Source organism: Myotis lucifugus, unplaced genomic scaffold (assembly GCF_000147115.1).
Source record: "Myotis lucifugus unplaced genomic scaffold, Myoluc2.0 scaffold_4, whole genome shotgun sequence".
Taxonomy (NCBI): Eukaryota; Metazoa; Chordata; class Mammalia; order Chiroptera; family Vespertilionidae; genus Myotis; species Myotis lucifugus.
In genome coordinates, this window is record NW_005871052.1 from 13,239,526 (window position 1) to 13,249,338 (window position 9,813).

Sequence of the window (9,813 nt, forward strand, 5' to 3'; positions counted from 1 at the left end):
GGAGGGGAGTAAGAGATCAACGAAGGACTTGTATGCATCCATATAACCATAACTAATGGACATAGACACTGGGGGGTAAGGGAGGGCAGGGGCTTGTCAAGGGTGGGGGGGGGAAAGGACACTTATGTAATACCCTTTGTAATACTTTTAGCGAAAAAAAAATATAATAATGTAAATATAAGATTTACATGGTAAAAAAAAAAAAAAAAAAGAAAGAAGCAAATCACAGAATCTTAGAGCTAGAAGGCTTCCTAATTCTGCCTTCTTTTATATGACAAACAATCTAACCTATTATCTGTAGCTCTTTTTTCATCTGCCTCTTTTTAGATTCATTTTATTTAAGTTTAATAGTTCTTTCTAGTTTCTTTAGCCAAATCTCATATCACAAAGTTTCCAGAAAACTTCCCATCTTAGTTGCCTTGACCCGAACTTACACTATAGTTGGCACTGGCTGTCCTCCCATGTGGAGCCCCAAGTGAAATGCATGATGCTCTCAATAAAATACAGTCAAACCACAATGACCTAGAAGTTCTTTTACTATCACAAGGCAGCTTTTGCTCCCATTCCCCATACACACTGTTTCAAACCTTTCCTCACCTCTCTTCTCAGGTTGCCTGTTCCATCCCATTTCCTCCCATTCTGAAGACTTCCTTGCCTCCCCTTCATAAAGAAAACTGAGCCAAACATTAGTTCCTCTACTTCAAGTTAAATTTGTGCTCAGCTTTGGCGGGTGAGGGGAAGTAGGTGAGGGGATAGGGAGATAAATGGTGATGGAAGGAGACTTGATTTGGGGTGGACAACACAGAATACAGTGTACAGATAATGTATTATATAATTGTACAAAAAAATCCTATATAATTTTGTTAACCAATGTCACCCCAATAAGTTCAATAAAAAATATGTGCTTGGCTTTTTTCATTTCCTTCCCTCCATGAAAAGCTAATCCTTCTACCTGTGCTCAGAGTCCTATATCCTTTCATCTCTACAGTGTCCTGGTTAGGCCAATGTTATTTCTTCTCTTTCTTATTTCTTCAACCTTTGTATCTCCATCACAGATTCTCACCCTCAGCTAGTAAATATGCTTTAGTATCCACTGCCTTGTGAGAAAAAAATATACTTCATTAATTCTACATCCATCTTGAGTTATTTTCTTTCTTTTTCCATAGATAAACATCATTTAAATGTTTTATTAATATTTCCTTTTTGATTCAAAAGTAATAAAAGGGCATACCAAAAAAAGAATTCTCTCTCATCTCTGTCCCAGTGGCAACCAGGGTTTTCAGTTACTTGTGTATCTTTTTACAGCCCAGCCCTAATATCCTAATGCATCCATTGTATGTAATGAATAAACGGATCAATCATGCATCTAGATGTCATAATTATGTGCAATTCTTGGGAGAATTGAGAAAATTATCTCATAAATAATATTCTCCAGGGCTTTAATTTCTGAACCCTGGTTGAGGAAAGCTGTAAATATATACTATGTATATATACACTGAGTGGTCAGATTATTATGAGCACCTGACATTTGTAGGCAAATTAGCCGTACACTGCATCGTATGAGATATGGAAGCCGAAGTCCTGTCTGCAGTTACCAAGATAAAACGCCTCCAATTTGCACAGGAACACAAGAATTGGACAGTTGAGCATTGGGAAAAAGTTATATGGTCCGATGAATCACGTTTCCAGTTGCATCATGCAGATGGCAGAGTGAGAATTTGGCGGAAACAGCATGAAAGCATGCACCACACATGCATGAGTACAACCCTTCAAGCTGGTGGGGGCATGTTTTCCTGGCATGATTTGGGCCCTTTAATTCGTGTGGAACAATGTCTGAATAGCACAACATACCTAAGTATCATTGCTGATCAAGTTCATCCTATCATGTTGATGGCGTATCCCAATGGAGATGGCTTCTTCCAACAAGACAATGCACCATGCAACGGTGCTCGTATTGTGCAGGAGTGGTTTCAAGAACATGAGGGAGACTTTACCTTGCTTAGGTGGCCCCCACAATCACCAGATCTCAACCCAATTGAGCATTTGTGGGATGAAGTTAAAAGAGCCATCAGGCAGCTGGTTCCACAACCATCAAATCTCACAGAACTGGACAGTGCTATTCATCAGGCATGGTGTCAGATTCCTCGCATCACCTTTCAACATCTCGTGGAGTCAATGCCAAGAAGAATTGCCGCAGTATTGAAGGCAAAAGGTGGCCCAACGAAGTACTGATGGGGTGGTCATAATAATCAGGCCACTCAGTGTATATATAAATCCCACATTCGAAGACTGTTAAATCACGTTGTTTATCCATATCTTCAGAAAAAAATCACTTCTACTGTCGTGGTAAACACCTGCTTCCCTATTTATAATGGTCTGGCCCTAGCAACTTCAGCATGAAGTTATAGCTAATTTACCTACAAACGTCAGGTGGTCATAATAATCTGGCCACTCATTATATATATATCAAACCTAGAGAGCTTCCTCATAAAAATAATTTCAACTGTGTCTTTAAAAATAACAGCTTTATTGAGCTATAATTTGCATATCTTATAGCTTACCTATTTAAAGTGTACAAGTAAATGGGGTTTTGTATATTGGCAAAATTGTAAAAGCCTCACATCAATCAATTTTAGACCATTTTTATCACCTCAAAAATACTGTACCCATTTGTAATTATTCCCCATTTTCTCTAGCCCTTCATCCACAAATCTACTTTCTGTATTTATAGATTTGCCTCTTCTGAATATTTCATATGAATGGAATCACACAATAGATGGTATTTTGTTACAGGTTTCTTATAGTTAGCATACAGTTCTCAAGGTTCATGTTATAACATGTATCAATACTTTATTTCTTTATATTGATGCATAATATTTGATTGTATAAACATGCCACACATTTTATTTATCTATTCATCAATTGACGGAAATTTGAGTTGTTTCTATTTTGGGCTATTATGAATAATGCTGCTATCAATATTTGAACATTTGTGTACAGTTTTTTGTAGATACATGTTTTCATTTCTCTTGGGTATACATCTAGGTGTAGATTTGCTGGTCCATATAGTAATTCCATGGTTCCTATAGTAATTAAGCTTTAGAGGAACTGTTAGACTGTTTTCCACAGTGGCTGTGCATTTTACATTCCCACCCGTAGTGTATAAGGGTTCCAATCACTCTGCGTCTTCATCAATACTTGTTTTTCTTTCGTTATTTTTAAATTGAATTTATTGGGGTGACATTGGTTCATAAAACCATACAGGTTTCAAGTGTATAAATCAAGAAAACATCTGAACACTGCATCAGCGTCCATTGCCCAAAGCAAAATCTCTTTCCGTCCCCATATATTCCCCACTTTGCCCATCTCTACCTAAGGCCAGCCCCATTCCCTCTGGCTATCACCACACTGATATATATATATATATAGAGACTAGGGGCCCGGTGCACGAAATTCGTGCACTGGGGGGGGGGTGTCTCTCAGCCCAGCCTGCCCCCTCTCACATACTGGGAGCCCTCAGGGGATGTCCTAGTGATGGCTTAGGCCCGCTCCCTGCTCCCCTTGGGGAGCGGGCCCAAGCTGCAGTCTGGCCTCCCTTTGTGGGAGGTGACCGGGCTGATCAGGGAAAGGCACCAGCCCCATCACCCTGCTGCTGCAGCCACTGCCAGTCACCACAGCCAGCAAGGTTTTTTCATCAACACGAACTCCAGTCCCTTCACCATGAAAAAATGACAACTTTCTTTAGGCATTTTCAAGATGTGTCTTTCATATAATAATAATTTCTTTATTATTTTTTTTATCCTCACCTGAGGATATGTTTCTATTGATTTTTAGAGACTGTGGAAGAGAAAGGGGAAGAAGAGAGAAACATCAAAGTGAGAGGAACACTTTGATTGGTTGCCTCCAGCATGAGCCCTGACCTGGGCACCGGCCAGGGAGAAGCCTGCAACCTAGGTACATGCCCTTGGTCAAAATTGAAACCAGACCCTGCCATCGGCAGGCCAAGGCATTATCCACTGAGCCAAACCTGCTAGGGCAGGATATGATATTTCTTTTTTTAAAAAAATATATTTTATTGATTTTTTACAGAGAGGAAGGGAGAGGAATAGAGAGTTAGAAACATCAATGAGAGAGAACCACCGATCAGCTGCCTCCTGCACACCCCCCACTGGGGATGTGCCCACAACCAAGGTACATGCCCTTGACTGGAATCTAACCTGGGACCCTCCAGTCCGCAGGCCAATGCTCTATCCACTGAGCCAAACCGGTTAGGGCAGGATATGACATTTCTTAGCCCTCTAGCAGCAGACCTTCGTTTTTTTCGCCAGGAGTGTGGTGAAAAACCCTAGATCACCTTTTTGGATTCTTATTATTCAAGTTACTAAGAATATTACCAGTGGCATACAGGGAGCTTAGCCAATGAGCGGTCAGAAAAGGTGTTTCCTCTGTAGTTCACACCAATCGCTGGCTTGGACCCCCGGCCCAGGCCTGATGCCGCTGGCCCAGGCGTCAGTCCTGGGCAGGGGACCCCCATCTCCCCCCTGATCACTGGCTCCGCCCTCGCCCAGGCCTGACGCCTCGGCCAGAGGCGTGACCCCCATCACCCTCCCATCGCTGGATTGGCCCCTTGCCCAGGCCTGACGCCTCCACCAGAGGTGTCAAGCCTGGGCAGGGGACCCCCATCTCCCTCTGATTGCCAGCTCAGCCCCCCCGGCCAAGACCCCTCTGATTGCTGGCTCTGCCCCCCTGCCCAGGCCTGACGCCTCTGGCCCAGGCTTCAGGCCTGGGCAGGGGACCTCCATTTCCCCCCGATTGCTGGCTCCACCCCCCCGCCCAGGCCTGACACCTTGGCCAGAGATGTTGACCCCCATCACCCTCTGATTGCCGGATCGGCGACTTGCCCAGAGGCGTCAGGCCTGGGCAGGGGGGCCCCATCTCCTCCCGATCACCGGCTCCGCCCCCCGACCCAAGCCTGATGTCTCTGGCCTAGGCATCAGGCCTGGGCAGAGAACCCCAGACCCCTCCAATTGCTGGCTCCGCCCCCCACCCAGGTCTGATGCCCCCATCACCCTCCGATCGCCAGATCGGACCCTTGCCCAGGCCTGACGCCTCCACCAGAGGTGTCAGGCCTGGTCAGGGAACCCCCATCTCCCTCTGATCGCCGGCTCGGTCCCCCGCCCCTCTTGCTGAAGGCGTCAGGCTTGGGCAGGGGACCCCCAGACCCCTTCCGATTGCCCACTCCCGCCCCCGCCCGGGCCTGATGCCTCCGCCAGAGGGGCCGGCCTCCCATCACCCCTCCGATGGCCGATTTGTCGCCTTGCCCAGGGCCTGGACGCCTTCCGCCCAGAGGTGTCAGGCCTTGGGCCGGGGGACCCCCCATCTCCCCCCGGATCACCAGCTTCTGGGCGGTTTCTGGGGTAGCACACCGGGGCCTGGATGGCAGCTCTCGAGCTGGCAGCTGCGCTGTCCCGACCTGCCTGCAGTATGCAAATTAGCCGCCATCTTTTTGGCGGTTAATTTGCATGTCACACTGATTAGCCAATGGGAGGTGTAGCAAAGGTACTGTCAATTACCATGTTTGTCTATTATTCGATAGGATATATATATATATATATATATATATATATATATATATATGCTTTTTTGCTTTGTTTTGCTTAATCTCTTTATATTCTTTTATCCAGCCCCCAAAGTGTTCATCAGTTTGTTTGGTTCATGAGATTCCACATATAAGTGAGCTCATATGATATTTCTCTTTCTCTGACTGGCTTATTTCACTTAGCATAATTTCCAGTTCCATCCATGCTGTCACAAAAGGTAAGATTTCCTTTTTTTTTTTTTTTTACAACTGAGTAGTTTCCAGATCTTGGCTATTGCAAATAATGCTACAATGAACACAGGGTTGCATACATTCTTTTCTTTTTTTTGATAAATCTTTATTGTTCAGATTATTACAGTTGTTCCTCCTCCCCCCCCATAGCTCCCCTCCACCCAGTTCCCACCCTACTCTCTGCCCTTACCCCCCCCCACTGTCCTTATCCATAGGTGTACGATTTTTGTCCAGTCTCTTCACACACCCCCCACACCCCTTTCCCCCCTGAGAATTGTCAGTCCACTCCCTTTCTATGCCCCTGATACTATTATATTCACCAGTTTACTCTGTTCATCAGATTTTTTATTCATTTGATTTTTAGATTCACTTGTTGATAGATGTGTATTTGTTGTTCATAATTTTTACCTTTACCTTTTTCTTCTTCTTCCTCTTCTTAAATAATACCCTTCAGCATTTCATATAATACTGGTTTGGTGGTGATGAACTCCTTTAGCTTTTTCTTATCTGTGAAGCTTTTATCTGACTTACAATTCTGAAGGATAGCTTTGCTGGATAAAGTAATCTTGGTTGTAGGTTCTTGGTATTCATCACTTTGAATATTTCTTGCCACTCCCTTCTGGCCTGCATAGTTTCTATTGAGAAATCAGCTGACAGTCGTATGGGTACTCCATTGTAGGTAACTGACTTTTTTTCTCTTGCTGCTTTTAAGATTCTCTCTTTGTCTTTTGCCCTTGGCATTTTAATTATGATGTGTCTTGGTGTGGTCCTCTTTGGATTCCTCTTGTTTGGGGTTCTCTGTGCTTCCTGGACTTGTAAGTCTATTTCTTTCACCAGGTAGAGGAAGTTTTCTGTCATTATTTCTTCAAATAGGTTTTCAATATCTTGCTCTCTCTCTTCTTCTGGCACCCCTATAATTTGAATGTTAGTACGCTTGAAGTTGTCCCAGAGGCTCCTTACACTATCTTCATATTTTTGGATTCTTTTTTCTTTTTGCTTTTCTGGTTGGGTACTTTTGCTTCTTCGTATTTCAAATCTTTGACTTGATTCTTGGGATCCTCTAGTCTGCTGTTGGATCTCTGTATATTATTCTTTATTTCAGTCAGTGTATGCTTAATTTCTAGTTGGTCTTTCTTCATATCCTCGAGGGTTTCACTAAATTTATCGGCGGTTTCTAGAAAATTCTTGAAAAACCTTATAACTGTGGTTTTGAACTCTATATCCAGTAGTTTGCTTTTCTCTGTTTCTTTCATTTGTGACATGTTTCTTTGTCTCCACATTTTGGCTGCTTTCCTGTGTTGATAGAGTGGCTTTGTGTGCTAGGTGTCCTATAGAGTCCAGTGGCTCAGCCTCCCCAATTACCTGAGGTGGACACTCTTGGTGCACTCATTTGTGGGCTGTGTGCAAAGTTTTGTTGTAGTTAAGCCTTGATTGGTATTGGTATCACTGGGAGGAATTGACCTCCAGGCCAATTGTCTGTGAGAATCAGCTGTGTCTACAGTGGGAGAACTTCTGTGCTGGAGACACCCTTCTGGGGCAAGACTTGCTTCAGTGGGGCTTTGGTGCTCACTGAGTCTGCCCCCTGAGTGTGTCCCTTATGGATCTGAGGAGTTGTAATCTGGATGGTCCCACTCTGACCAGTGGGTACATGGGCTCTTGGATCTCTAAGGAGGTGCTAATTTAGCCTCTGCCTGAGGCTACCCAGCAGGAGCTACAGAGAGATCTGCAGATTCCTCTTCCTTGTTTGGGGTTTGGAGGTGCCCAAATGAGGCCCAGCTGTGAAGCAATGCAAGCTGCTGTCAGGTCTTGAGCCTTCTTTTGGATGTTCTGGGTCTCTCTGACCCAGCTGCAGTTTGTTAGGTAATTTTAGACCTCAAAGGGCCAGGTCATTCATATGCAAAAGCCTCTGTGCACAGCTTGGGTAGGGCAGGGTCTCAGGGGATCAACAGGGTGGAGCAAACAGCCATGGCTGGTCTTCAGTCCTGCCCTAAGAGGCCCCGGGTGTCAGTGTCCCGCGGTAAGCGCTGCAAGCACCTCTGAGAGAAAGCCGCCCTCAAGTTCCCCCCGATGCCAGACAGTCCAGTTTCTCCCCATATGAGTCTGGGTCCCCAGAGACTCGCCTGGAACTGGAGTTCAGAGCCGTCGGGAGTGTGTGAGTCCCTCCCGATTGAAAAAGACACTGGCGTCCTCCGTAGCCAGCCCTTTCCACACTCGCGCCTCTGCCTCCGTACCTCTGCACTTTACTTCCGCACCTCCTCTGAGTCTCAGTGTGCTTTTCTCTTTCCTTCTAGTTGTAGAATTTCCACTCAGCCAGCCTTCCTGTGGTTCTGGATGATGTCCGTTTTGTCTTTTAGTTGTATTTTTGAAGTGGTTGTGCGAGGCAGCAATTTCCGGTGTTTACCTATGCCGCCATCTTGGTTTCTCCATACATTCTTTCAAATTAGTGTTTCAGGTTTCTTCGGATATATTCCCAGAAGTGGGATCACTGGATCATGGCCATACTAGTGGGTATAAAGTGATATCTTATTATGGTTTTGATTTGCATTTTCCTGATGGCTAGTGATATTAAGCATCCTTTCATGTTCTTTTTGATCATTTGCATGTCTTCGTTGGAGATATGTCTATTCAGATCCTTTGCCCATTTTTAAATTGGGTTATTTGTTTTATTTTTATTGTGGTAAAATATACATAAAATTTACCATTTTAACTTTTTGAAAATTTTATTGATTTTTAGAGAGAAGCAGAGAAAGAGACATCAATGTGAGAGAGACATATGGATTGGCTGCCTCCCATGCACACCTTGACCAGGATGGAATCTGCAACCTGGGTATGCATCCTGACCAGGAATTGAACCCTCCACCTCTTGGTGTATGGTACAACAATCCAACAAACTGAACCACACCACCAGGGCTATCCTTTTTTTTAAAGGTTTCCCATGGTTTATTAAAAATATTACAGCACAGCAGAAAGATTCAAATGGCTCCATGTGGTGTTTTGAAATACATCCCTACCCTAGGCTGAGTAACCTACAAGTTAGACAGATTGTCAAAGTCCAAGAGATTCGGCATTTCCTTAGTGCCAGGATCAACTTCAATGATCTCCTGATCCAGAGCTGAGACCTCAGGAACATAATCATCTCTCCTTTCTCTCCTCTTCCTGTAGCTTGATGAAGATACCTCTCATGGGACCTCTCTCAATCTGCTTCATCCCAGATGTGTGACATAGCCTGCTATCTTGTTTTGAAGCTTCATACTGGGGATAATGGTGATCTCTTCACACATGCTTTTGTTGGTGTGGAAGTCGTTGCCTAGGTGTGTGTAGTAGTTCTCAGTGATGACCCAGGCCTCCTTCTTCATGGTCTTGGTGTGACCACAGCCCATCTTGGCAAGTCCCTAGTGAAACAGCTGATTAATATATTATTTATTATTATTGTTTTTATCCTCACGTGAGGAACCCGCAACCTAGGCATGTGCCCTGACCAGGGATCGAACTCATGACCCTTTGGTACACAGGACAACATTCCAAACAACTGAGCCACACCAGCCATGGATGATTCATCTATTCTTAATTTTGTTGCTCATACTTTGGGTGTCATATCTAAGAATCCATTGACAAATTCAAGATCATGAAGATTTTCACCTATGTTTTCTTATGAGAGTTTTATATTTTAATGTTTACCTGGAGATCTTTGATCCATTTCAATTTAAATTTGTACACAGTGTAAGATAGGAGTCCAAAGTCATTCTTTTGCATTGGAATATCTACCTGTCCCAGCACAATATGTTGAAGAGATTATCCTGTCTCATTGAATGATCTTGGCACTCTTGTCAAAAATCAGTTGACCATAAATGTAAAGGTTTATTTCCGGACTCTCAATTTTATTCCATCTGATTCATAAACATAGAATATCTTTCTATTTTTTAGGTGTCCTTTAATTTTTTCAGAAATATTTTGTTCTTAGAGTGTACGTTTTGCATTTCTTT

At 43.8% G+C, this 9,813-nt stretch overlaps 1 pseudogene; it reads right to left on the reverse strand.

Annotated features, from left to right (window-relative positions):
• Nucleotides 1-8,802: 8,802 nt before the first annotated feature.
• Nucleotides 8,803-9,210, reverse strand: LOC102417653 (annotated as a pseudogene).
• Between the last annotated feature and the right edge of the window lie 603 nt (nt 9,211-9,813).